This window comes from Typopeltis vanoorti, chromosome 10 (genome assembly GCF_054136105.1).
Source record: "Typopeltis vanoorti isolate ZY-2024b chromosome 10, IOZ_Tvanoo_1.0, whole genome shotgun sequence".
Classification (NCBI taxonomy): Eukaryota; Metazoa; Arthropoda; class Arachnida; order Uropygi; family Thelyphonidae; genus Typopeltis; species Typopeltis vanoorti.
In genome coordinates this window covers 113,799,320-113,814,034 of record NC_143558.1, presented here as the reverse complement: position 1 = coordinate 113,814,034, position 14,715 = coordinate 113,799,320, and the positions used below count along the sequence as shown (strand labels likewise).

General features: G+C 35.6%; 1 protein-coding gene across 1 annotated transcript in view; it reads left to right on the top strand.

The window, feature by feature from the left end:
* The first annotated feature begins 401 nt into the window (after positions 1 to 401).
* tko (30S ribosomal protein S12 technical knockout) overlaps positions 402 to 14,715 on the top strand; it is a 74,007-nt gene continuing 59,693 nt past the window's right edge. The window contains exon 1 of the mRNA XM_090399343.1: positions 402 to 442. The gene's annotated coding sequence lies outside the window, so the exon portion shown is untranslated. The remainder of the gene's footprint in view (positions 443 to 14,715) is intronic.

Below are 14,715 nucleotides of genomic sequence, written 5' to 3'. Positions count from 1 at the left end.
TAGTCAGTTACAGCTAGCGAAACTAGTAGACGTTTTTGTATATATGTGTATTAAAACCTATGGTCTTGTAATTATTATTATTATGTGACACCTCCAGGGAGTCCAAAGACTCATCGAGGGAGAGTGTGCCAACACTATCGAACGATTGATCTCACTCCAACTACTAACCGCGCTCAAACTTAAGTTTTTGCGAGCGATTAAAATCGAAATAGTATGTGTTAATCTTTAAAAAAAAGACCAAATATAACTTCCATCATGAAAAATAAAGCTTTATTTATCTCTTTATAACAAGCAATTCAATTATTGATTTATCTTATCATTTCTTATTCTATTTGGATTTATTAATTTGGATTTTCTTATTCGGTTTATTCAATTTCTTTAAATTCGCCATCTGGTGGCTTAAAAGATAAATGGAAACGAGTGCTGTCTGGCCGTATATTTGGTATGTATTGAAACATCATCTAGCATTTCAAGAATATCTATAATCAAAATTTGTTTCAAGGCGTTCAGGAAAATTTTATTACAAATAAGATCTATGTCATCTGTAAGATAGAAATTAAAACTAGAGTATCTCACAGCTTACATTATTTTCTAATTGCTTTAAAGCTTACGCTATTGAGCGTCTGTGGAACGTATTCCCTGGTGTTTACTTCGCAGTAGAATATTTGGTATTCATTTAGTATAAACTTTCATCTTGTGTATGCATTGATCGTAATTTCTCCCTAAATAAGCTTCTTCTTCTTTTTTTTTTCCCATTGAGGCTTGTGAACACTTTCGCTGCATATCTGATTTCTTCTCCCAAGTCGTTAACTATTCAGAACATGGATCAATTTCAAGAAAAAAGTATACAGTTTCGCATGTTATTAATTTCACGCATTATTTACAAACAGCTGTCATAAGATATTTTTCACAATGCATCCCAAGACAATTGATCCTCCAATGCTTTTTTCCACCAGAGGGCATGTTCAGTACAGATTATACTCCCCTGTGGTCGAAAGGACTAGGGTTTAAATCCTCTTTAGAATGTGAAGGAGGTACTACTGAAGCTGAGAATAAAATGTTTGAAATTTCTAAATTTTCATGTCATGCAATTTCCAAACACCTTCCTGCACTTCTTAGCATCAGTTGTACATTCCATTATTGAAAGGGTTTCAATTTCAGTGTGCAGTAGCGTACTCTGGATTTAATCTTGGGGGGGGGGGGGGAGTTGAGTTGAGTTGAGTAGACGATTTGAGAATACACACTATGCATCACATGCGACCTATGACTGAGCAACATCCTTTATCCAAGTGTAAGCAAACAAAGTTTGCACCTGAAGTATCTTTAGGGCTAAGCTCTCATCACTTGTCTTAGTATCTCCCATAATGCAAAGCACATCTCCTTGCAGACATGTATAATGCTATGCATTAAGGAAAGGGCCACTACCCAGACCTGTTTTGATCTTTATTGAATGTTACAAGTACAGGTCAAACTCCAAAAACTCAGTGTTGTTCCCTAAGTAACAGGCTCACTCCGCCACTGAGAAGAACTCTCAGAACCGGTTGGCTCTACACCATGGCAGGCTCACCCCACCACCGAGCAGAGCCACTCATTTGTTCATATGTCATCTGAGGGGTAACAGCAACAGCTGTGCCTCAGTTAACTTCACGGGCTACAGCATTGCCATTCATCACCCAATCTTCCAACCAGTTTCGACCTTTGTTGAGGTCTTGTCAGTGGGACTAGATCCAGAGGTGGTAACACTAAGGTGGAAGTAATGGAGAAGTCATATTTACCTAATCGAGTTGCCAAAAGGTGTCTCACTTTATTATTAAATTACTCTGGATTAGAGAAAGATGTTAGAAGATTTTTTCCACTTGGTTACACTATAATAAATTTAGTTTAATCCTTTATATATATATATATAGCATTATACGTGTCCCCAAGGAGATGTGCTTTGCATTATGGGAGATACTAAGGCAGGTGATGAGAACTTAGTAGTCCACCTTTACCACGAGTTACCTCAGTCCTGAAGATACTTCAGGTGCAAACTTTGTTTGCTTACACTTAGATAAAGGATTAAACTAAATTTATTATAGTCTAACCAAGTGGGAAAAAACTTCCAGTAATGATCACGAATTCATAAGTAGTATAGAAATAGAAGACACGACACAATGTAAATAAAAAAATAAAAAAAAAGAATTTTAATTTGGAAAAGATTTTTGTAAAATTTTCTAGTGTTTTTTTTTCTTTTTCTTTAGGGGGGAAAGGGTCCTTGGCCCCCACTGGGTGCACCACTGTCAGTGTGTATGTATGTATATATATATATATATATATATATGCATATGCACACACCTCACCCTGCATAAACAGATGGATGAAGAGCAGTTAATAAATTCATGGGATGTATTTAACCCACTCAGATCTCTTAATTTCTGACACAAATATACATACCACTCAACTTGAAGCTTTTTATTGTTATGTGTTAAAATTTGAGCTTTAGATACTAAGATTTATTTTTTGATTTGTTTTATAAATATCCAGTGAATACAATTCTGTTTTTAGACTTTTTAGTTGTGGTCTTAACAAATAGAATTCAAAGCTTAAAAATAGTTTTTTAAAGACTTAGGTTTATTTGGTTATTGAATTTACATGTACAATTATTAAAAATATCTAACAGCAGTTTTAATAATTTTGTAAGTAAATAAAGCTTCAGCATAATACACACACGGAGCAGAATCTCCAAAGCGGATGCTGTTGCTCAAGCAAACAGCAGAAAACTTTCATACATACAAACCACTTGTCTATTAGACATTGGAAAATGCTATTTAGAGATATTAATATAACCTGTATGAAGAGACCATATGTGATAGAAAACAAAATGCATAGAAAACATCATTTGAAGGTACTGAAAAGAGCCCTAGTTCATATACAATGAGGAGCTATACTAAAAGCAAAATTCAAATACATAAGCAGACAAGTAGTATATACTTAAGGGTCAAGAATAAAATATTAAATGTATAGCACAACAGTTTTTCTCTGCAATCACAGATTAATTTGATGGCATACACATTTTGTGGAATGTTCATTGGCCATGTATTCAATATTTCTATATACAGTCATCATCATCAAATTCCTGACATGTACCCTCAAGGTGTGTACAGGATATTATGATAGTACCACATGAAAAACTTATATCACCACTAACTTCCTATCTACAAGGATCAAAGCTGTATAACTGAGAGACCTCCACATTGCCTTCACATAGGAATGTGGAGAACCGACCAGGGCTTCTGACCTAAAGTCCAATCCTCACATTCTTGTGGTGCACCCTGTTAGGTATCTACCTGGGTACTGAATGAACGAGGATGGGCTGGCAATTTGGGATTTAGCCGATCAAATTGTATTGGCTTAAACCACGATATAAAATGATGGTATTATATACAGCGTATATAAATATCTTTGTCCTAAGTAAAAATCCCATTTAGCCTTATCTCATTTTCCAACTAGTATTGCATAATCTGAATTTTGTTTGAACTTCTTTGACTTTTATAGAAACAGCAAAAAGCTTGCAAAATGGACAGAGTTAATTATAAAGCACACAAAGAGATATTATCTAAAGATAATAAATCTAAAGATAAAAACTCAATATCTGGGATCCCAGTCTCATAGGAAACTTGAAATATCTCTTAAAAGCTGCAGATATATGTCAAGTGGTCCTTTAATAGAGCACGCAACCAAGGTGGTGGCTTATTTAGTATGAGTCTAACATGCTTGAAAACCCTCTGGGAGAGAGATGAGAACTACAGGAGTCAGAAGCTTAACATTACTAGTATTTCAATTATGCATGCAAATAGAATTATTTTTTCAGGCATCAGGTCCAGTCATTTCCAAGATTTATGTTTATTACTTATATTCTCTTATTGGCATATCACATATCCTTGTTGAAAAGCAATAAAATATATCAGCATTTGTTACAAAATTCCTTAATGTAAAATTATTTTCTTGCTTGTCTAACTTTTCAGTAAAGATTAAACATCTCATGAATTAAGGGTATGTCATATTAAAAAGATGATCAGGGATACCTGGTTATCAAATTCTAGTTCCACATTTACCCTGGTCTAACTGAAACTGTCTGAACTACACGATCTCTTTTCTCACCAAATTGAGACTAAAGGTCCATTTGATTTCTGTTCACATTCTTGCTATCACAAGATCCCATATTCTTAAACCTTGAGCTTTCCATCATAGGTTAACTAAATTAACTCTCATTATCTATAAGATGATGAGTTAATTAACCTTTACCTTTCCATCATGCTTATTTCTCTTTCTTCTTTTTTTTTTTCAACCTATATTTCCTCACTTAAACTGTTGATAAAGATTGCCTGCCTCATACTCTTGAACTAATTTATATGCCTTTCACATGCATCATCCCTCGCGCACTAAATCTACCACTACTAGAGTGTGAAAGGACTCAGTGTTTCAAGAATAAACAAGCCCAAGGTACTTAGATGTTGGGTCTGAGACTGACTTTGAATCTAAAACATTTTACAAAAATTATTTCATAAACTAAAATATTTCTTCCTTTTTTGAAAATAATTTGATTAAATAAATTTACATTTGTAAGTAAATTTTAAGTGATGAAAATTTAATTTGCACTTAATTATACTCCATCCTTCTTTAGAGCTTATACTCAAGCCCGAAATAGATGCAAAAAAAAAAAAAAAATCAATGCTTCTAAAACAGTTTGAAAGAGCAAAATGCAGGAAACTAGCATCATGTCCAAACGGCAGCCGAGCCTTTTGGTGTCCCACCAGAGGAATTGGTTGTAACTTCTGCCCAACACTATTCCCACTCCTATCATACCCAGATGGCTCCATTGCATCATCGCTCACAGAAAAAGCCAATCTCCTGGCTTTGCATTTTATTTCCAATGCATGCATAATTGACAATGGTAAATGCCCCCCAACCATTCCAGATGCTCAACATACAATGTCCCCCTATATCCTTTTTCCTTTTGCCAGAAAGAGATCAGAAAAATACTGTCCAAATTAGACACAAAAAGTTCTTTGGATCCTGATGGCATTCCTCCAGTTGTCCTGAAAATTTGTGCGCCAGAACTGACTCCTATCCTCTGTCGCCTGTATACACTCTCCTACTCCATTGGTAGGAGAGTGTATACAGCCTGGATATCCCACAGCCTGGAAATTGGCCTGTATTCCCAAGAAGGGCGACAAGTCACTGCCATCCAGCTACTGTCCTATCTTTTCACATAGACGTTTGGTTTCTGCATTATGTGTATTCTACAAATATTTCCATGGGAAATGCTGAAATAGCATTAATAATTCCCCTACTTAGTACTAAGCTCGTTGGAACACATGCAGCTGCTGCCCAACATCCCTTCACAGTGCACATTGAAACCCATAGAACAGGTTTCTTTTCCTCCTCCTCCATTCCTGCAACTGCTGTATTGTGGAACAGTCTTCCCTTGTTGTGTTTCCCAAGGAATACAATATACAGTCTTTTAAATCAAATGTAAACAAGTTCCTCCTTTCCCAACCCACTACCCCACATATGGTACTAGTGTACTATAGGGTTGATCAACCGACGTCTCATTTATGGGCTCAACATAAAAATAATAAATAAATAAAAATAAATTGTTTAGCAATGCTCAGTACAGAAGCATATGATAAAATAATTTATTATAAAGTTTTTGACATTACTGAAGCATGTTTACAAATGCTTGAAGATTTGCTTGCTTGAACTAAAACATGATCAGACTTTAGAAACAGAATTTCTAAGTCATGGGATTTAAAAAAAAAAAAAAAAAAATCACTTATCGTGATAACATGGATCTTGAAAAAAAATACATTTTAGGTTATTTTAATTTCGTTGCAATGAAGAAACAATTTCTACCTGCTTTAGGCAATCTAAATAATATATTTCTTCTGCGTAAAGCATCTTCTTTGGAAAACGATCGCTACATCAGAAAAGTAATGGAATTAAATAATGCATGCTTATTATGTAATTGTGTATTTTGAAACCAACTGATTAATGGATTATCTGTAAAATGCAAACTGGCAAGACTTGATAAGATGAGAAAAAGGACCAGAATTAAATCAAGAGTATTTAAATATGAATGGTGGTTAAATGTTTTGAGAAAGCTATAGAATAAGAATTAGTTTTCATTCACATTCATTAATATGGAGATTCCATGTTTATAGGTATGCTTATGAATGGATAATGAATGCACTGCATAATGCTTTCCTGATTAAAGAGTCGATTTGATTTGATTTTTTATTGTGCAAAGACATCAAAGGTCATCCTACACCAGGACACAGCAGCACATTTGGTAATTGGTTAGTAGGACAATCACAAACATCCATTCCCTTGGCAGAATTCAAACCTTCAGCCTCTTGGCTGGAGAGCAGGTACACTAACCAGGTTGGCAAGATTCAATGTGAATGGTGCTGTGAGAACTGAAAAAAACAAATTGTGATAGCAGAACTGGTTGTTAGTATATGGATGTTTAAATGAATTTTGATGGCCAAAATGATCTGTATCAGCAAAATGAGTTATTTTTAATGGATGTTGAATTACGTGCTCTGTAAGAGAGTGGTTGTGATGAGTAAAAGAAATGAGAATTGTAAGGATAGAAACACTTGAATTTGTAAGGCTGACAATATTGAGATTAGCAACTATAATTATAGTATTAGTAATAAGGAAGAGACCAAGAGACTCAGTGTATTGTCAGTGAATTAGTTAAAGGAAAAGTATGAGAGGAATTGTATTATTAACAGTTTGGGACTCCCACTTTGAGTCTGAACTCCATGGAAATTTCTATATTAACAGTAATAATAATACATATATATATATATATATATGTATTATTTCTATATTAACAGTAATAATAATACATATATATATATATATATGTATTATTATTACTGTTAATATAGAAATTTCCATGGAGTTCAGACTCAAAGTGGGAGTCCCAAACTGTTAATAATACAATTAATGCACCTAACACATTCTTTAAAACAGGTGGCGCATTAATCAAAAACGCACTAATCGAATATAGTAACCTATGGGAAAATGTATAATTTGTTCCTCAGATTTCTTTTTTGACCCGTAAGTTTTTTTTTATAAAAGAATTAGGGTATGTCTCAGGGCCTAGTTAAAGGAAAACCATGAAGCTGAAAGACAATAAACATATTCAGAATATAAATTTATTATTCTGCTTCTTAACAGAGAATTGAGCTAACGTAGTTTGGCAGGCATTCTGTTTTTTTTTTTTTTTTTTTTTTTTTTTTTTTTTTTTTTTTTTTCACACACACTAATGGTATGGCCCTATTGCCTCTTCTGAAAATTTTACTGGTTCTCTCTTCACGACGGTCGGTCTCTAAGCATTGATGCTTAAAAACTTTGATTGTATGAAGACTATTTTCAAATTGGTTCTGTGAAACCTCTTTGGGCTTGTCAGTGATTAAGTTTTCTTCATATTCTTCAGGATCTTCCCGCTGTGCATCTAAATTTAGCAGGTTGGAATCACTCAACTTCTCAGAATGAGATTTAATTAACTTAGATTCATTTGAAAAGCCTCCAAAATCATTTGCACAATGTGGAAGAATGTGCTTCCTAATGGCTCGCATGTTGCTAGCAGTAATTTCATTCGACTTTGCGACTTTATAACCAGGCTGAGATTTCTTTGATTTGGCTAGTCTTGGAAGGCATTCGCTTCCAAAAAAAAGGCTGGTTTCATCGACATTAAATATTTGTTGATCATAGTAGTCCCCTTCCTACACAATTTTCTTCAAAATCTCTGGATATCTCCTTATTTGCACTTGCAGCTTCACCTGTGATTAGAACATTATGTAGGCTATTTCTCTTTTTGAAACGCTCAAATCACCCAGAAGTACCATGGAATTCTCTTCATTTTCCATCATTGTTGGCTCTTTCTTTTAAGGTTGCAAAGAGGTTTAATGCTTTTGATTTAATAAGGTCAGTGCTTAGCGGGATCTGTTTTTGGTTACAATCTTCGATCCATGTAAAAAGAAGTCTCTCTAATTCAATCATTATAATACTTTGATTTCAAGTGCATGCATGATGAACTTGAAGCAGCCTTACCTTTCTCTTTGTATTCAGCAGTTGATTCACCCATTTTTGTGTTCTTGCCCTATCTTTGCTCTGGACTCGTCTTGTTCATTTTTCTTTATTATTTCAAGTTTTTCTTCCAATCAGATTACTTTTCGAATTATTTTTGCACTTGTGTTTTTTGCTTACTAATTCTTTTACTCATGATTAAAGGTTAGGAAAATAATTTAAAATAAAAAAGTAAGGAAAACAATTGTACGAGATATAATCAGCAAAATGCTATGTAAAGCAGACGACATAAATTTTGGCCATAAATTTGAAACATAGTGTACATGGAAATAGTGTAGTATGCCATTGAAAAATAACTTTGTAAAATGTTTCAAATCGGTAACTAAATTATTTCATCCTGGTGAGTGATTTTTTAAAATAGTTAGCCATAAAAAATGTATAGATTGAAAATTTTTTAAAAGTGTAACATTTATTTTTAAGATGTATATAGGCACACTAATCGAATTTCGGTATCGAAAAAAAATGACGCACTAATCCGAAGTGCATTAATCGAGGGATTGCTGTATATATATATATACACACTACAATTTCAAATCATTTTTCCTCATATTTATTCTAAAATGTTCTCAAGTCAATGCACTTGTGTCTGGGTGAACAAAGGGAACTGACAGAATTTGAAAGAGGTGTTGTGTTAGGATGCCATGTTGCAGGTCTATCTGTATGGCATATTATTGGCAAATAATATTCCAAACATGATTGTTGTCCTAGGATGGATAACAATCAGTGATACCATAATGAGATGAAAGCACAGGGAGTCAACTGCAAGTGCTAGCCACAGTGGATGATCCACCACAGTCATTGAATATGACTGTAGGGTGTTATAAAGAATAATACATAAAAAACGTCATTCGTCGACCGTCGTGTTTAATGCAGAGTTCCAGGTGCAACTGGAACATGAATTGTGCAGAAACCAAGGCTCCCAACATGCATTTCCATGACTGGACAGCAATATGCAAGCCCCACATTACCAAAATGGGGGCTTAGAAGTTTGGAAAGCTGTATTATAGAGCAATAAATTATGCTACACCCTCTACCAATCAGATGGTCGATGTAGGTGTGGCAGATGCCCGGTGAACATCTCTTACCAGAGTGCATAACCCCAACTATGAAATTTGGAGGGGTGGTGTGATGGTATAGTCCTAATTTTCCTGGTTTGGCATAGGTGCCACCAGAATTGAGCTCCAAGAGGCATCTGAACATTGTAGACAATGTAATGGATCCTGTTTTGTGGTGTTTCTACAGAACTGACCATTATCTCTTTCAGCAAGATAATGTATCATGTCATAAGGCTGTTGCTGTAACTGTGTGGTTTTTGGACATGAACATTACCACGCTTGACTGGTCCCCCACAGAGCCCTGATCTCAACCATATTGAACATCTGTGAAATGATGAACTGGAGCATCGGGTGAAGTCAAGGATGCCCACCTACAACAGTTCAGAACCTCGTTACGTGCCTACAGGAAGAATGGTTCAAAATTCCCATTGATCGCTATTGTATGCTTGTGGAAAGTATGCCCTGTAAGATTGCTGTAGCATTGCAGCAAAAGGAGGTCCTACATCTTATTAAAGGGGGGGGGGGGATGTCATGACTGTTTGTTCCTCACTATGGTGTCTTTTGACTTCGTTCCAAGCAGTGCATGTACTTGCTCTATGTTATTATTGTCTATTGTTTTATCGTGGTTTATGTATAATCCTACCTTGTTTTTTATACTGTATTTAATTCATTCATCAGTTGGTGTAGTTCCTTTTGTTTGCTATTTCTATGATATCAGTGTATTGTAAATGATTTGATTTATTACCATTGATATTAATCCCTTTGTCACTCTAATCTAGTTCATTTAGGTCATAGTCCAATACTCATTGAATAATTTGGGTGAAATAGTATCCCCTTGGCTTACTCCTTTATTTATTTGTTCATATATAAGGATATTAGTAGCTGCTTTTCATATATTTTGTTTCTTAGCTATATATAATTTTGACTTAATTTTTCAACTGAATTAAAGGCTTTTTTTTATAATCTATAAAACCTAAGTACAATGATAAGTTGTATTCTCTGCATTTTTCTGTTAGTTGATTATTGATTACTAAATATCTGCAGATGGTCAATTGTGCTAAACCCCCCTTTCTTAATTTAGCTTATTCATTAGACTGAGCTTCATCCAATAATCTGGTGATTCTGTTTGTCATTAATTTTTATAAACAGTTTATAGTCTGTAATTTTCTGCCTTTTTCTTATCACACTTTTTGTACAAGAGTATCATTGTTCAGGCTGTTTGGTATAGTATATCTTTCTCTATTGGGCATTTACTAAATGGATTTTTTTTTTTTAGTTCTTTGTTAATATTTCTCCTGCTGTTTTATCATTTCTGTTGTAATTCCATCTTCTCCTGGCATTTTATGTTTCATATCTTTCATTGCTTCTTCTATTTTGAAATTTTGTATTTCTGGAAGATGTTCCTCTTCTTCTTGTTCTTGTGTCTTCCTTGTAATAATGTTTTCAACAATGCTTATGGTGTTGACAATTCTGAAAAATACTATTTAGGCCTTTCTGCTATACTTTTTTTATCTTTCATATCTCATCCATTTTCATCTTCTTATGTTATCATTTCTTTTTTTCCTGTTGTAAGATTGTTTCATAGCACTTTCATATTTTTATTATCTATTGTTTTTTGTATCATTTCATCTTTTAATTTCTTTTTATCTTTAATATTATATCTGTAAGTTCTATTGAATTTTTTCTTCTCCTATTAGTTGTCTTCTTTTCTCCAACATCTTCATCATCCTTTTGAAAAACTGGCAACCAAATCTGTGTACTGTAATCCATATTCTGCCTGATCAAAGCCTTATACAGTGGAACCAGAATATCCTTACTTCTATATGTCAGTGTTCTCTGCATCATTCCCATAATCCACTGTTGACCTCACAATTTTAGCAAAATGTCCACGAAATTTCAGGTCTCTATCCACTATCATTCCCAAATCTTTCATCTCCTCCACCTCCTCTGAAATATCCTCACCAATCCTATACTCTGCATACCATCTTTGCTCCCAAATTTTAAAACCCTACTCTTTGCAACATTAAACCAACATCCTCACACACTTGCCCATTCAGACAGTCTGCTTAAGCCTTGTTGCAAAGCTACAACATCTGCTATACTTCTCATAACTCTCCCCAACTTTATATTGTCTGCAAACAACTATATCACCATTTAAGCCCTTTCGATTTTCATTTACATGAAAATTAAACAATTGCCCCAAAATAGGTATATTTTGAATTGAATTGAAAGTTGAATAGATTAAGTGAATGGGCATGTAAGTGGGGATCCCAGTTCACTGTTGCAAAATGTAAGGTTTAAAATTTGGGAAACAAAGATGGGATGTAAAATTTATGCTTGGTGGAGATTTGAGAGGTGGAGGAAATAAGATCTTGGGGTGATGATGGATAAGGATCTAAAATTTAGAGGCCACATTGCCAAAATTGTGAGGAAAACACAACGAATTCTGGGAATAATGATGCAGAGGACACTGACTTGCAGAAGTCAGTGTTCTATTGTTTAAGGCTCTGATTAGGCCACACGTGGACTGCTGTGCAAAGATTTGCTCACCTGGTTGTCAAAAGGACGAAGATATTTTGGAAAGGGTCCAGAGGTGACTGACTAAGGTAATTTCTGATCTCTGGAATATCGAATATGAGGAGAGGTTGAGAAGATGCAATCTATAAAGTCTAGTGGATAAGCGGAAGAGGGGGTGATATGATGGAGGCCTGCAAGTTAGTAAGGGATTGTTATAGGATCGGTGTTTAAGAGGTTTTACAGAAAACAGTGGGAGAACAAGAGGTCATCCCTGGAAGCTGTATAAGGAGAGTGTGAACAGGGAGTGAGAAGCAGGTTTTTTGCGTGCAAAGTTGTGAATGATTGGAATGCCTTGCCTTAGAGTGTGGAGAATGTGAGTGTGTTTAAGGTGTGTTATGATGAGCTGTGTGTATGACAAAAGGACCTCCTAGATGAGTTTTTGACTCCATGGGGGTCTTAAGGTAATAATAAACAGACCCCCTGGGGCATACCACTAGTTACTTTGCTCTTCTGGGATATCATGCTCCCATACACAACCTGTTGATACCTATCAGCCAGCCAATCTCCAATCCAGAGTACTCATCTACTATCTGATCCATCTGTTCCAATTTAATTACTAGTTTGTCATGGCAGTCTATCGAAAGCCTTTGCAAAATCTAAATATACTACTGTATATGCATCCCCCTTGTCCAGTGCATTTGTCACCTTGTTATAATAAGTAAAACACGATCTTCCTTTAGCAAACCCATGCTGTCCATTAAAGAGAATTCTACTATTGTCAACAGTTCTGAATCCTTGTCCTCACTAGATTCTCCAACATCTTGACCACAACTCCAGACAACAGACTTGCCTATAATTCAAAGCCTTAGACTTATCACCCTTTATGAAGCAGGACAATTTCGCCATCTTTCCACTTATTTGGAACTTGGGCTAATCTGAGACTCATGTTAAAAGTGTAAGTTAAAGCTGTTGTTAACTCCCTGGACCATTTCCTCAAGACACACAGTGATATACCATCAAGTCCCATGGCCTTATTGACATCAAGTTTACTCAATCCTCATATACTTCTTGCTCATTCACTATTATTGGTTCTACCCCCCATTTCTACTGCACTCAAGTGTTTTGTGTTATGTTACAATTACAAGGATGGAATGAACTGCTTATTAAATACCTCTGTTATATCCTCTGCAGTGTTTATCATTCTCCCATTATCACTGACCAACATGATCCTCCGATAATCATTCTTCCTTCTACTGGCCACATATCGAAAAAACTCCCAATGATTTCTTTTAGTATCATTTGTTAACTGCTGCTCATATCACACTTTTGCTATCCTTACTAAGTGAATTCACTTTCCTTGCTTATTCTTTGTACTCCTCATGTAACTGATTATCTTCACTCATCCTGTGCCACCTCCACAATGCCTTTTTCTTCCAGATTGCATGCCTCACCTCTTTTAAGTCATCCATTTTAAACTTACCTTATTTAATCTCCTGAGCTTGGGAATACACTCAGTCATTGTCTCCACCAGATACTTCCTGAGTTTATTTATTTATTTATTTGTATGAAGTTCCCTCCCTTTTCTTTCCCATCCCTATTGGGGCGAGTTGAGCCCCCTCATGGGGGGTTAAGTATTTATGGCTGTAGATCCGTGTGTTGATGGGGCCGGTTTGTCTGCTTGCGGGATGAAAACCCCCAGATAAACTGGGGGTAAAAACCCTGCTGTCCACGCCCAAGACCGGCTAACTTGGCTATGGCTGAGGAAGATCCTTAAGCTCCTCATGTCGACGACAGGAATCGAACCTAGGACACTCCTTCCCCAGGCATATGGTTGCGAAGCGCAAAGCCACTAGGCTAACCGCGCGGACACTTCCTGAGTAGAGACCAAGTAGTATTGATTTCCTTTCCATGCAATTCCTCATTCCATGATATCGCTGCAAGCTGCCTCCTGAGTTTATCATAATTACCTGCTTTATAATTCCACGTATAACTCTTTTTCCCAAAAATCCTAGTAAGGGCAGCCGCCACCCAAGTGAACACTTCATGGTTACTTTCACCAACTGGAGGAATATGTGACACTTCATTTACAACAATATCTTGTGATGAGATAATCAACATGTGGCCTCTGTTACCTACTGCTTAAGGTAGTCATCCAAGAAATCCAAAAAAACTCAAGAAATTCATTCTGTTTGGTTCCTAATGCTGTCTTTTCATTCCAGTCTATATTGCCATAATTGAAATTGCCCATAATGATCACCTTTTTCTTATTAGCCAGACCAGTTTGTCTAAGCATTTCCATCTCACTGCCTTCCACATTACCAGGTTTATAGCAACATTCTACTAAACATTTCATCCTACCCAACTCCAGTTCACACCTACTGCTTCAAAACCACTGTCAGTATTTGCTCTTTGCATCTCCACCCTAGATGAGCACACTCCTCTGTCATCATCAATAATACTCCTCATACCTTTTTGTCTTGTCCATCTTCACAAAAGACTACATATCCCTCCTACTCTATTACTGTCAGAATGTCATCCTTGTTCAACCATGTCTCACTTATACCAACAATTTTTGGGCAAATGAACTCAGTCAATGCTGCAGTTTTATTCCCCTTGTTTTGAATACTTCTAGCATTTGTAAACATATACACACTAGCTCATTAAACACTTCTACTATATCCTCCTGTGTTTGTCATTCTCCCATTATCACTGACAACATCATCCTCCCATGTTATTTCTTCGATTATGTGTGTGTATATATATATACAGGTAACCCTCGTATAACGCGGATGTTAGGTTCCATAGAAATGCCGCGTTGTATAAATCGCGTTATATGAGACTTAGATCACATAGAAAAGGTAGGGTTAGGTTCCAAAATCGTTTTTTTTTTTTTTAATTATATAAACAGCAATGACATATCCAACAAAAACAATATTTTTATTTAATTCAGGTAATTCATGCAAGAAAACATAAACTATGAGACAAATATGTAGTAAAAAAT